The sequence below is a fragment of the Somniosus microcephalus genome, chromosome 5 (assembly GCF_052327205.1).
Source record: "Somniosus microcephalus isolate GS21.2 chromosome 5, FLI_Smic_1.0, whole genome shotgun sequence".
NCBI classification, from domain to species: domain Eukaryota; kingdom Metazoa; phylum Chordata; class Chondrichthyes; order Squaliformes; family Somniosidae; genus Somniosus; species Somniosus microcephalus.
Genome location: NC_140991.1, coordinates 72805887 through 72819504, shown reverse-complemented (window position 1 = coordinate 72819504; position 13618 = coordinate 72805887). Strand labels below are relative to the sequence as shown.

Genomic DNA, 13618 nt, shown 5'->3' with positions numbered 1-13618 from the left:
GAGGGAACTAGATGTAATATCTCCAAATTTGCAGACAACACAAAGCTGGGTGGGCATGTGTGCTGTGAGGAGGATGCAGAGAAACTCCAGTATGATTTGGACAGGTTGGATGATTGGGCAGATGCAGTATAATGTGGATAAATGCGAGGTTATCCACTTTGGTGGCAAAAACAGGAAGGCAGATTATTATCTGAGCGGCAATAGATTGGGAAAAGGGGAAGTGCAACGAGACCTGGGTGTCCTTGTGCACCAGTCGCTGAAGGTAAGCATGCAGGTGCAGCAGGCGGTTAAGAAGGCAAATGGTATGTTGGCCTTCATAGCGAGAGGATTCGCGTACAGGAGCAAGGATGTCTTGCTGCAGTTATACAGGGCTTTGGTGAGACCACACCTTGAGTATTGTGTGCAGTTTTGCTCGCCTTATCTGAGAAAGGATGTTCTTGCCATGGAGGGAGTGCAGCGAAGATTCACTAGACTGATACCTGGGATGGCAGGAATGACGTATGAAGAGAGATTGGGTCGATTGAGCTTGTATTCGCTAGAGTTTCGAAGAATGAGAGGGGATCTCATTGAAACTTATAAAATTCTAACAGGACTAGACAGACTAAATGCAGGAAGGATGTTCCCGATGGTGGGGTGTCCAGAACCAGGGGTCACAGTCTAAGGATAAGGGGTAAGCCATTTAGGACTGATAGGAGGAATTTCTTCACCCAGAGAGTGGTGAACCTGTGGAATTCTCTACCTCGGAAGGCAGTTGAGGCCAATTCATTAAATATATTCACGAAGGAGTTAGATATATTTCTTAAGGCTAAAGGGATCAAGGGATATGGGGAGAAAGCAAGGACAGTGTACTGAATTTGGATGATCAGCCATGATCCCATTAAATGGTGGAGCAGGCTCGAGGGGCCGAATGGCCTACTCCTGCTCCTATCTTCTATGCTTCTATGTAGTAGGTTTGGAACCACTGTTTCAATTTCACTGATCCTGGCAGCACAGAAACAGGCCATTTGGCCCATTGAGCCTGTGCTGACTCTTTGAAAGAGCCATTCAATTAGTCCCACTCCCCTGACCTTTTCCTATAGCTGTGCAAATTTTCTCCCTTCAAGTAATTATCCAATTCCCCTTTAAAAGTTACCATTGAACCTGCTTCCACCACCCTTTCAGGCAGTGCATTCCAGATCATCATAACTCACTGCGTTAAAAAAAATTCTCCTCATCTCACCTCTGCCTCTTCTGCTAGTTACTTTAAATCTATGTCCTCTGGTTACCAACCCATCTGTCAGTGGAAAAAGTTTCTCCTTATTTACTCTATCTAAACCTTTCATTATTTTAGAACACCTCTATTAAATCTCCCCTTAATCTACTCTGCTCTAAGGCGAACAATCCCAGCTTCTCGAGCCTCTCCTCGTAACTGAAGTCCCTCATCCCTGGTACCTTTCTAGTAGATCTCCTGTACACCCTCTCCAAGGCCTTGAAGTATGGTGCTCAGAATTGGACACAATACTTGAGCTGATGCCTAACCAGTGATTTATAAAGGTTTAGCATAACTTCCTCGCTTTTGCACTCAACGCTTCTATTTATAAAGCCAAGGCTCTCATATCATCAGCACCTTAGGCAGTTCCTCGGAACTGTGGATGACTTGCTTCCACACTAAAAATGAGATCGCAGGTGACTGATGAGTCCAGTGCGGGACTTACAGTCTCTGTCACAGGTGGGGCAGACGGCTGTTGAAGGGGAGGGTGGGTGGGGTGCTTGGGTTGACGTGCACTCCTTCCGCTGTTTGCGCTTGGCTTCCGCTTGCTCCCAGCGAAGAGACTCGGTGTTCAGCGCCTTCCCGGATGCTTCTCCTCCACTTTGTGCAGTCTTGGGCCAGGGATTCCCAGGTGTGGGTGGGGATGTTGCACTTTTTCAAGGAGGCTTTGAGGGTGTCCTTGAAGCACTTCCTTTGCCCACCTGGGGCTCTCTTGCCATGTCGGAGCTCCGAGCAGAGCGCTTGTTTGGGAGTCTCGTATCGGGCATGCGGACGATGTGGCCCGTCCATTGGAGCTGATTGAGCGTGGTCAAAGCTTCGATGCTGGGGATGTTGGCCTGAGCAAGAACACTGACATTGATGCGCCTATCCTGCCAATAGATTTGCAGGATCTTGCGGAGGCAGCGTTGGCGGTACCTCTCCAGTGCTTTGAGGTGCCTGCTGTACATGGTCCATGTCTCTGAATCATACAGGAGGGTGTGTATCACTACTGCTCACTAGACCATGAGCTAGGTGCTGGGTTTGAGGTCCTGGTCTTCAAACACACACTTCCTCAGGCGACCGAAGGCTGCACTGGCACACTGAAGGTGGTGTTGGACTTCGTCATCGACGTCTGCCCTTGTTGACAGTAGGTTACCGAGGTATGGAAAGTGGTCCACGTTGTCCAAGGCCTCGTCATGGATTTTGATAATCGGGGAGCAGTACTGTGTGCGGGGGTAGGTTGGTAGAGGACCTTTGTCTTATGGATGTTTAGTGTAAGGCCCATGCTCTGGTACGCTTCAGTGAAGGTGTTGATGATGGTTTGGAGTTCGGCCTCAGAGTGTGCGCTGACGCAAGCATCGTCAGCGTACTGTAATTCGATGGCAGAGGATGGGACGACCTTGGATGTGGACTGGAGGCGACGGAGATTGAACAGTTTCCCGTTTGTTCTGTAGATTAGCTCCACTCCAGCGGGGAGCTTACCGAGGGTGAGATGGGTCATTGCAGCTAGGAAGATCGAGAAGAGCGTTGGTGCGATTGCACAGCATTGCTTGACCCCAGTCCATATGTGAATTGGGTCTGTGGTTGATCTGTTAGTCAGGATCACGGCTTGCATGTCGTCGTGAAGCAGGCGGAGGATGGTGACAAACTTTTCAGGGCAGCCGAATTTGAGGAGGATACTCCATAATCCCTCACGGTTGACGGTGTCGAAGGCCTTTGTGAGGTCAAAGAAGGCCATGTACAGCGGTTGGTGCTGTTCCCTGCATTTCTCTTGTAGTTGACACGCGGTGAAGATCATGTCCATTGGGCGGAATCCGCATTGCGACTCTGGGAGGAGCGCTTCAGCCACTGGGAGAAGGCGATTGTGATGACTTTGATGATCTTGTGATGACTTTCCTTGGGGCAGACAGTAGGGAGACTCCTGTGTAATTGCAATCGGACTTGTCACCTTTCTTGAAGGTCACGATTACGGCATCTCTGAGATCCCCTGGCATGCTCTCCTCCTTCCAAATAAGAGAAATGAGCTCATGTATTCACACCAATAGTGCTTCTCCACCATGTTTTAGCGCCTCGGCGGAGATTCCACCTGCTCCGGAGGCCTTGTTGTTCTTCAGTTGTCGGATGGCCTTTTCAACCTCATGTCCCGTTGGGGTTGTGATGAGGTGGTGGTGTGTAGCATGCTGCGGGATGGAGTTGAGGACACTTGCGTCGAAGACAGAGTCTCAGTTAAGGAAATCTTCGAAGTGCTCCTTCCAGCGGGCACTGACTGCCTCTCTGTCCTTGATGAGTACCTCTCTGTTCTTGGCCCGCAGTGGGGTAGGACCTTGGGTGCTTGGGCTGTAGGTGGTCTCACTGCGCTAAAGAATCCACGCACGTCATGGTTGTCAGCTAGCTGCTGGATCTCCTGCGCTTTCTCCACCCACCATCTGTTCTTTAGGTTGCAAGTTTTTTGTTGGACCTCGGCCTTCAGGTGTCTGTAGAGCTGCTTTCTTGCTCTCGAGTTCTGTTGCTGTTTGCAGATCAGGAATGCCTTGTGCTTGCGACTTATTAGCTCCAGGATCTCCCGGTCGTTCTCGTCGAACCAGTCTTGGTGTTTCCTGGCCGAGTGACCGAGCGTCTCTTCACAGGTGCTGATTATGGAGGCCTTGAGTGCTGACCAGGCGCTGTGGACACTGTGTCTCTGAATCACTGGCAGTCGTCGGGTTGGTTGAGGCACAGGCTGAATAGGGCTTTCTTAGCAAGGTCTTTGAGTGCTCCGGCGTTGATTTTCCTGCGGCATTGCTTCTGTTGCCGCCGCTGTTTTGGGGCTACGTTGATGGAGATGACAGAGCGGATTAGGCGGTGATCTGTCCAGCAGTTGTCAGCTCCTGTCATGGCGCAGGTGATGCGGACGTCCTTGCGGTCCCTGGCTTGGACGATGACGTAGCCCAGCAAATGCCATTGCTTGGAATGAGGGTGTTGCCATGAAGCCTTGTACTTGTCTCTCTGATGGAACAAGGTGTTGGTTATGACAAGGCCATATTCTAAGCATTTCGTCAGGAGGTGGGTACCGTTGGAGTTGGCTTTCCCTACTCCCTCTCTGCCAATAACACCTCCCCAGAGGTCTGTGTCCTTTCCAACTCTGGCGGTGAAGCCGCCAAGGAGGATCAGCTTGTCGCCCGTTGGGACTCGGGACAGGGATTGTTCGAGGCTGGAGTAGAATTCCTCTTTGGTCTCGTCTGTGGCTTCCAGTGTATGCACTGATGACGGTAGTGCACTGGTTCCGGGCTAGGGTGAGCCGTAGTGTCATGAGGCATTCATTTATTCCACAAGAGTCTCTGAGATGTTCAACTAGCTCATTTTTTATGGCGAAGCCTATCCCATGGAGACGGTGTTCTTCAGGTGTGCCTTTCCAGAAGAAGGTGTAACCACCGCCTTGCTCCTTGAGCTGGCCTGCCCTGCCCGCTGGGTCTCGCTTAGGGCGGCGATGTCTATGTCAAAACGTCTGAGCTCCCGGCCAATGATAGCAATACGGCGTTCCGGTCTGTCGCTGTTGTTAATTCTTTTAACCTGGGGTGGCTGTTGCACACCAGCTACCACACAGGCTTGACAGAGCAAGGTCTTGGTCCAATGACAAGGGGATCCAAGACGATTGGAGACCAGGCTCTGCTACGTCGGCCTAGCGCACAGACACAAACATACTCCTACTGTCCTTCTCCCTCTTTCCCGCAGGTCCTCTCTGCCTGGGTTTCATAGGCTGCAGTGTGGTCCTCCCGACCCCGCTGCTGGTCCACGCTGCGCCACTCCTAGGCCTTGACCTCCCTGCTGGCCCTGTCCTCACTCCTGGGCTCCGACCTCGCTCCTGGGCCTCGACTTCGCCCCTGGGCTTTATTAACAGCCATATCTACTTGTCCTGCCACCGTCAAAGATTTCTGTACGTAAATCCCCAGGTCTCTCTGTTCCTGCACCCCCTTTAAAATTGGACCAGTTAGTTTATATTGTCCCTCCTCATGTTGCCTCTGAGTCAGTTGTTTGTGGGTTCAAGTCCCACTTCAAGGACTTGAGCGCAAATTGTAGGCTGATGCTCCAGTGCAGTATTGAGGGACTGCTGTACTGTCGGAGGTGCCATCTTTCGGATGAGACTTTAAACTGCCCTGTCAGGTGGAAGTAAAAGTTTCCATGACACTATTTCGAAGAAGAGCAGATGAGTTCTCCCTGGTGTCCTCACCAATACTTATCCCTCAACCAATACCACAAAAAAGCAGATTATCTGGTCAGTATCACATTGCTGTTTGTGGGAACTTGCTATGCGCAAATTGGCTGCCACGTTTCCTACATTACAACCGTGACTACACTTCTAAAGTACTTAATTGGCTGTAAAGTGCTTTGGCTTGTCCTGTTGTGATGGAAAGTGCTATATAATGGAAGGCTTCCTTTTTCTTTCATTCTTCCTTCCAAAATGCATCACTTCACAGTTCTCTGTATTAAATTTCATCTGCCATGTGTCTGTCCATTTCACCAATCTGTATGTCCTCCTGAAGTCTGCTACTATCTTCCTCACTGTTTACTAGTATTCTGAGTTTCATGTCATCTGCAAACTTTGAAATTATGCCCTCTATACTGAAGTCCAGGTCATTAATATATATGAAAAAGAGCTAATACTGACCTCCGGGGGACACCACTGTATACTTTCTTCCAGTCTGAAAAACAACTGTTCACCACTACTTTCTGTACGTAACAACAACAACTTGTAGTTATATAGTGCCTTTAACATAGTACAACATCCCAAGGCGCTGCACAGAGTATTTTAAGACAAACAATTTGACACCGAGCCACATAAGGATAAATTAGGGCAGGTAACCAAAAGCTTGGTCAAAGAGGTATGTTTTAAGGAGCATCTTAAAGGAGGAAAGAGAGATAGCGAGGCGGAGAGGTTTAGCCAGGGAATTCCAGAGTTTACGCCTAGGCAACAGAAGGCAGGCCACCAGTGGTTGAGCGATTATAATCAGGGATGCTCAACAGGGCAGAAATAGAGGAACGCAGATATCTTGCCGGGGGCGGGGAGGGCATTGTGGGGCTGAAGGAGATTACAGAGATAGGAAGGGGCGAGGCCATGGAGGGATTTGAAAAAAAGGATGAGAATTTTGAAATCGAGGCGCTGCTTAACCGGGAGCCAATGTAGGTCAGCGAGCGCAGGGGAGATGGGCGAACGGGACTTGGTGCAAGTTAGGACACAGGCAGCCGAGTTTTGGATGACCTCAAATTTACGTAGGGTGGAATGTGGGAGGCCTGCCAGGAGTGCTTTGGAATAGTCAAGTCTAGAGGTAACAATGGCATGAATGAGGGTTTCATCAGCGGATGAGCTGAGGCAAGGGCGGAGAATGACAATGTTAGAGGTGGAAGTAGGCGGTCGTTGTTATGGTCAGAAGCTTATTTCAGGGTCAAATATGACACCAAGATTGCAAACAGTGTGGTTCAGCCTCAGACATATTAGGGAGAGGGATAGAGTCAGTGACTAGGGAACGGCGTTTGTGGCGGGGACCAAAAACGATGGCTTCGGTCTTCCCAATATTTAATTGAAGAAAATTTTTCCTCATCCAGAACTGTGTGTTGGACACGTAGTCTGACAATTTAGAGACCGTGGAGGGGTCGATAGAGGATGTAGTGAGGTAGAGCTGGGTGTCGTCAGCGTACATGTGGAAACTAACTGTTTTCGGATGATGTCGCCAAGGGGCAACATGTAGATGAGAAATAGGAGGGAGCCAAGGATAGATCCTTGGCGGACACCAGAGGTAACGATGCGGGAGCGGGAAGAGAAGCAGTTGCAGGTGATTCTCTGGCTACAATTAGATAGATAAGAAAGGAACCAGGCGAGTGCAGTCCCACCCAGCTGGACAACGGTGGAGAGGCGTTGAAGGGTGGAGTGGTCAATCATGTCAAAGGCTGCAGACAAGTCAAGAAGGATGAGGAGGGATAGTTTACCTTTGTCACAGTCACAAAGGATGTCATTTGTGACCTCTGAGAGCCGTTTCGGTACTGTGGGAAGGGCGGAAACCTGATTGGATGGATTCAAACGTGGAATTGCGGGAAAGATGGACATGGATTTGGGAGGCGACAACATGTTCAAGGACTTTGGAGAGGAAAGGGAGGTTGGAGATGGTGCGGTAGTTTGCAAGGACGGAGGGATCAAGGGTTGGTTTTTTGAGGAGAGGGGTGATGACGGCAAATTTGAAGGGAGAGGGGTACAGTACCTGAGGAGAGAGAACCGTTAACATCATCAACTAACATGGGAGTCAGAAAAGGAAGTTGGGTGGTCAGCAATTTGGTGGGAATAGGGTCAAGGGAGCAGGAGGTAGGTCTCATGGACAAGATGAGCGCAGAGAGGTCATGAGGGGAGATCGGCGAGAAACTGGAGAAAGATGTGAGGCTAGGGCAGGGGAGGAACCTTAGAGGAAGTTTGGCCCAGTGGGCTAGGGGAAGGAATGAAAGTGGCAGAGGCAGCTGAACGGATGGTCTCAATCTGAGATAAAGAAGTCCATGAGCTCCTCACACTTGTTATCGGAGGTGAGGGTGGAGGAGATGGGCGAGGGGTTTAAGAAGACGGTTAGCAGTAGAGAATAGTTTATCTTTGCATTCCAGAATGATTTTGGAATAGTGAGCAATTTTGGCAGATGAGAGCAGGACCCAATAATGCTTTATGTGGTCCAGCCAGATCTGATGGTGAATGGCTAAACCAGTTGTCCACCATATCCGTTCAAGTCTGCGTCCCTTGGACTTAAGGGAGCGAAGGTGAGATCCGTACCAGGGGGAACGGCCAGGGAGAGAGAGGGTAATTGTTTTAGTAGGGACTAGGGCATCAAAGGTGGTGGTGAGGGTGTGGTTGAGCAGATCGGTAACTGCAGAAATGTCATGGTGAATGGAGGGCCAGAGGCTGGCCAGTTGGGATTTCATAAGTGCAGTTGTAAGAGAGTTAGGAGAGAGTTTTTTCCAGGGGCGGACACAGAAGGAAGTAGGGTTCGGTGGGGGGGGGGGGAAGAGGAGGGGAAGTGGGTGGAGAGTGATATGAGGAAATGGTCAGAGATGGCCTTATCTGCAATTGACACGATGGGAGTAGCGAGGCCATGAAAGATGGCAAGGTCGAGGTATATGGGTTGGGGAGTTTACATGGAGGGAGAGGTTAAGGGAGGATAGGAAGCTAGTGAACTCAGAGGAGAGAGAGCATGATGAATTGAGATGGAGGTTGAAATCACCGAGGATGAAAAGTCGTTTGATGCTGAGGGAGGAGAGCAGTGAAGATACCTCAGTAATAACATTTTTATGGTACTTGGGTGGGCGGTAGAGAACAAGAATTTTAAATGAGGTGAGATGGGTGGAATAAGGTGAGATGCTCAAAGGAGGAGAAACTGCCGGAGGGATAGGGGGACAGACCAAGCTGTGATTTGGTGATCAGAGCCACATCGCCACCATGGCAGTCTGAGCGGGGCAAGGTATAGCCAGGTGGGGAGGCTTCATTTAAGGGTAAGGTGTCATAACCCCCAACCAAGTTTTCGTCAGGGCCATGATGTCAATGCAATCATCCTCAATCAGCTCATGGATGGCAAGGTCCTTGTTCGCAAGTGAATGGACATTTTGGAGGGAGATGTGGAGAGGGTCAGTGAGGCTGCCCCACTGCCAGCGTCCACAGGGTCAGCGCTGTGGGGGAGGAGTTGGATGGGGAGTAGATTGGCAAGATTTTCCCCCAGTGGGCACGCTGGGCGGAAAGGTCGGCGAGAGAGTCGGATGGGACAGTTGGGGTTGCCGTGACAGGCGGCAGCGATGAGTGAGTGCCTCTCGATGGGCCCTTCGTAGGATGACAAGAGAGGCACAGAGGGAAGCTGTGGGCTTATCTAAGAGGGTGTCAAGCCTGGGACGGCGGCAGGAGAGTAGGAAGGTCAAAGATTAATGAAGGATTGTGGTAGGGATTTGGGAGGGCAGTGTATCCGAGAGAGAGAGGAGATATGAAAGGAGGCATGGCGACAGGAGAGTGCGTTCAACCAATTTCGTATCCACGTGGCCACTGCCCCTTTAATCCCATGGGCTTCAATTTTGTTAACGTTTACTATGTGGTACTTTTTGAAACACCTTTTGAAAATCCATATACACATCAACTGCACTGCCCACATCAACTCTCTCCGTTACTTCATCAAAGAACTCAATCAAGTTAGTCAAACATGATTTGCCTTTAACAAGTATGTGCTGGCTGTCATTGATTAACCATGTTTTTCCAAGTGCCAATGAATTTTGTCCCGGATTATTTTGTCTCAAAGTTTCCCTACCACTGACGTTGGGCTAACTGGCCTGCAGTTAACCTGGTTTATCCCTTTCCCCTTTTGTGAACAGGGGTGTAATATTTACAACCCTTCGGCCCTCTGGCATCACTCCCATATCTAAGGAGGATTGAAAGATTGCGGCCAGAGCCTCTGCTATTTCCACCCTTATTTCCCTCACCAACCTAGGATGCATCGCATTCAGACCGGGTGACTTTTCTACTTTAAGCGCTTGCAACCTTTTAAGTACCTCTATCTATTTTTATCCTATCCAATTTCTTGACCACCTCTTTCTTTACTGTGACTTGGCAGCATCCTCTTTTGTGAAGACAGATGCAAAATACTTATTCAGTACCTCAGCTATGCCCTCTGTCTCCACAGGAAGTTCTCCTTTTTGATTGCTAATCGGCCCACCCTTTCTTTGATTATCCTTTTACTATTTATATATTTGTAAAAGACTTTTGGATTCCCTTTTATGTTACCCACAAATCTATTTTCATGCACTCTCTTTGCCCCTTTTATTTCCTTTTTCAGTTCTCCTCGGCACTTTCTGTATTCAGCTTGGTTCTCTACTGCATTATGAACCTTACATTTAACATAAGCCACCTTTTTCTGTTTCATTTTAATCTCTATGCCATTAGTCATCCAGGGTCTCTAGCTTTGGATGCCCTTCCTTTTCCCCTCGTGGGGTGTGTCTAATCTGTACCTGAACAATCTTCTCTTTGAAGGCTCCCATTGCTCATTTAGTGTTTTACTTGCTAATCTTTGATTCCAATCCACCTGGGCCAGATCTCTTTTCAGCTCACTGAATTTAGCCCACCTCCAGTTGAGTATTTTTACATTTGATTGTTCCTTGTCCTTTTCTATAACTACTCTAAACCTAATATTGTTTCCCAAATGCTCTGCCACTGAAATATGCTCCACATGCCCACTTCATTCCCCAGAACTAGATCCAGCACTGCTTCCTTCCTTGCACCCTCTAAACCTGAGCTCATCCAAAGTTTGCCTGTTTCCTAACTTGCACCAAGTCCTGTTTACTGATCACTCCTGTGCTCGCTGACCTACATTGGCTCTCAGTCCGGCAACGCTGTGACTTTAAAATTATGACCCTTGTTTTCAAATCCCTCCATGGCCTCGCCCCTCCCTATCTCTGTAACCTCCTCCAGCCCCATAGACCTCTGAGATCTCTGCACTCCTTGAATTCTAGCCTCTTGCGCATCCCTGATTTTAATTGCTCTACCATCGGCAGCTGTGCCTTCAGCAGCCTAGATCCTAGGCTCTGGAATTCCCTCTTTAAACCACTCCGCCTCTCAACCTCTCCACTCCTTTTAGACGCTCCTTAAAACCTACCCCTTTGACCACCCGTCCTAATATCACCTTATGTGGCTAAGTGTCAATTTTGTTTGATAACACTCCTGTGAAGCGCCTTGGGATGTTTTACTATGTTAAAGACGCTATATAAATGCAAGTTGTTGTTGTTGCCGTTAGGCTGGAAACATAATGATTAAGAAAGTTCTCTTGTACATACATTTCAGGAATTCCCCCCCTTTGCCCTTTACACTATTATTTTTCCCAGTCTATATTTGGATAACTGAAGTCTCCCATTATCACCACTCTATTGTTCTTGCAGCTTTCTGAAACTTGCCTGCAAATTTTCTCCTCTATCCCCTTCCCACTATTTGGTGGTGTATAGTATACACCCAGCAGTGTAACAGCTCCTCTTCTGTTCCTTAACTCTACCCAAATAGAATCTTTGAACCCTCAAGCATATCAACCCTTTCTAGTGCTGTAACATTATCTCTGATCAATACTGCCAACCCCCCCTTTTCCTTCCCTATTTATCCTGAATACATTGTAGCGAGGAATATTAAGTTCCCATTCCTCCTTTTTGTTTGAGCCAAGTCTCTGTTATTGCCACTATATCATAATCCCATGTGGCAACTTGTGCCTGCAGCTCAGCAACCTTATTTGCATTTACGCACATGCATTCAAAACCCACCTTAGTCTGCCATGCATTTCTCCCATGTCTGATCCCTCCTCTTTCTGAACGACTCTTTATTATTCTAATAACAATGTTTGTCTCTCCCAGATCTCTGTGCACCTTGTTTCTCCTCTCTGATGCTTCATTCTGGTTCCCCTCCTCCAGCCAAATTAGTTTAAACCCTCCCCCCACAGCACTAGTTCACCTCCCTGTGAGGGCATTGGTCCCAGCCCTGTTGAGGTGCAACATGTCCATCTTGTGCAGGTCCCTCCTGCCCCAGAACTGGTCTAAATGCCCCAGGAATCTGAAGCCCTCCCTCATCTCTCCAGCCATGCATTAACCCACTTTATCTTCCTGATCCTATTCTGGCCCTGTATGCTTTCTCAGGTGGATGTAAAAGATCCCATGGCACTATTTCAACATCACTAAAACTCTGAAGACCTCCGCCTTTTTCCTATGTCATTGATTCCAACAGTAAAGTTATACTTATAAATGATAGAAACTTGTGTTGCAAGAACCTATGATTTCAAAGGATTTGAAATGAGTTTGCTCAGAGCTTCATGCTTGACTATTCTTGAGACCAATGAGTGGTCACTACTGATTACTGGAATCCTACCTATTCTAAGTGGTCTCTCATGGCATGCCATCAGATGAAGGTGCTTCAGGCTGCTATTTCAGATTTGCTGCACAGTTGAAACAGAAAATCTTTGCCTGTGTTGGAGTTAATAAAGGCTCTCTGCTTAAGGTTAGCAGGCCTTTGAATTGGATTTTCTAGTTTGGTACTGACTAGAATCCCTTCCTCCTGAGGCTTGGTAGTGACTCATGTTATGAGAGGGAACAGAAGGTGGGGATACAGGAATCTTCCCTGTCTGGATCGCTATGCCACACAGGGCCACCACCCTGGAGTCCCTTAACTTGAAGTAGAACACTGACTTCTGTTGTGGAAAGTCATCATAAACTTGACCCATATGTAACCTCCCTCAGGTCCCTTCACACCCAAATATTAAGTTGTAGTGTTCCATTATATAACTTTATACTGCTTTGCACTTTGTCCACATTGTTCTGGGCTTATGCATCATGAACTGTATGGAGGGTGCTGCACTGGGTGGTTAAATACCTCGAGAAAGCATTTGTGAAAAGGAAGCTTTCTCAACCTATTTTGAAGGTCATTGGGGAGCCCTAAGATCCTAAGCCAGGTTAAATGAAAAAACACTACTTAGGATTCTGTGTGTCACCGTTTTTGAGGTCATTTATAGTTCAGTGCTCCAAAAGGCACACTTGCTGTTGTTTGTGTTGTCGTGCACAGGGCTGCCCTCCATTCGGGAGATGTGTGCTTTGGATACATCTATCTAAACGGATTGCTATGTGCCATCACTGGGCTTGGTAAGAAGAGATTCACATCAGGAGCCTTTCTTTCATGCATAACTTCTTGCCACAGGCACCTTATTAGCTTTGAATCCTTCTTGGGGACACTGGTACTTTTCTCTGGAGAGGAAATTTGCCTGCCTTGCTTTCTGAGTTGAAAAGCACAAAAGCATCCGCTGATGAGTGGTTAACCAAAGCCCCACCTGAACCTGGTAGCCTTGGTAGAGCTGTCTTGTATGGTGAAGAGTGCCACTATTAAGCTCTCCCAAAATGGTTTGGATGGCGCCTGGATTGGTGGGGGAGGGCAACAAAGCAAAAGCATGAATGTGTGGATGGAGAACTGTTATATTTTTTAAGTGTTCAATATGTTAGAAGTGATCAGTCTTAAGCTGTAATAATGGAAAATGGCTACTAAAGCAGTGAGAAAATTTGACTGATTTAATTGGTAGATTTTGTGGTACTTGCTGGTTTGTAAATGGTAGCTTTGAAAATGGTAGCTTTGAAATTTAGCTTAAGTCACTAAATAATAATTCTAAACTGACAGTTTTGGGGGATTTTATTTTTGCTGAAGGGGTCTGATGTTTGTGCCTGAGCTGGAGGGTGATATTTATGAGGTACTTTGATGCTGACCTTGAAAATATGACCAGAGTTAGTCTGTCTGTCAGTTACCCAGGATTGGACCATTAAGAATGAGGTTTGGCGGGGGGGGGGCGGAGAAATATCACACGTCAGTGCTGCACCAGTTGTAGTCTCAGCAAC

At 48.0% G+C, this 13618-nt stretch overlaps 1 protein-coding gene across 11 annotated transcripts in view; it reads left to right on the top strand.

Annotated features, from left to right (window-relative positions):
* The window catches only part of mllt10 (MLLT10 histone lysine methyltransferase DOT1L cofactor), a 280530-nt gene that overhangs the window by 181883 nt on the left and 85029 nt on the right, over nucleotides 1-13618 (top strand). The window lies entirely within an intron of this gene.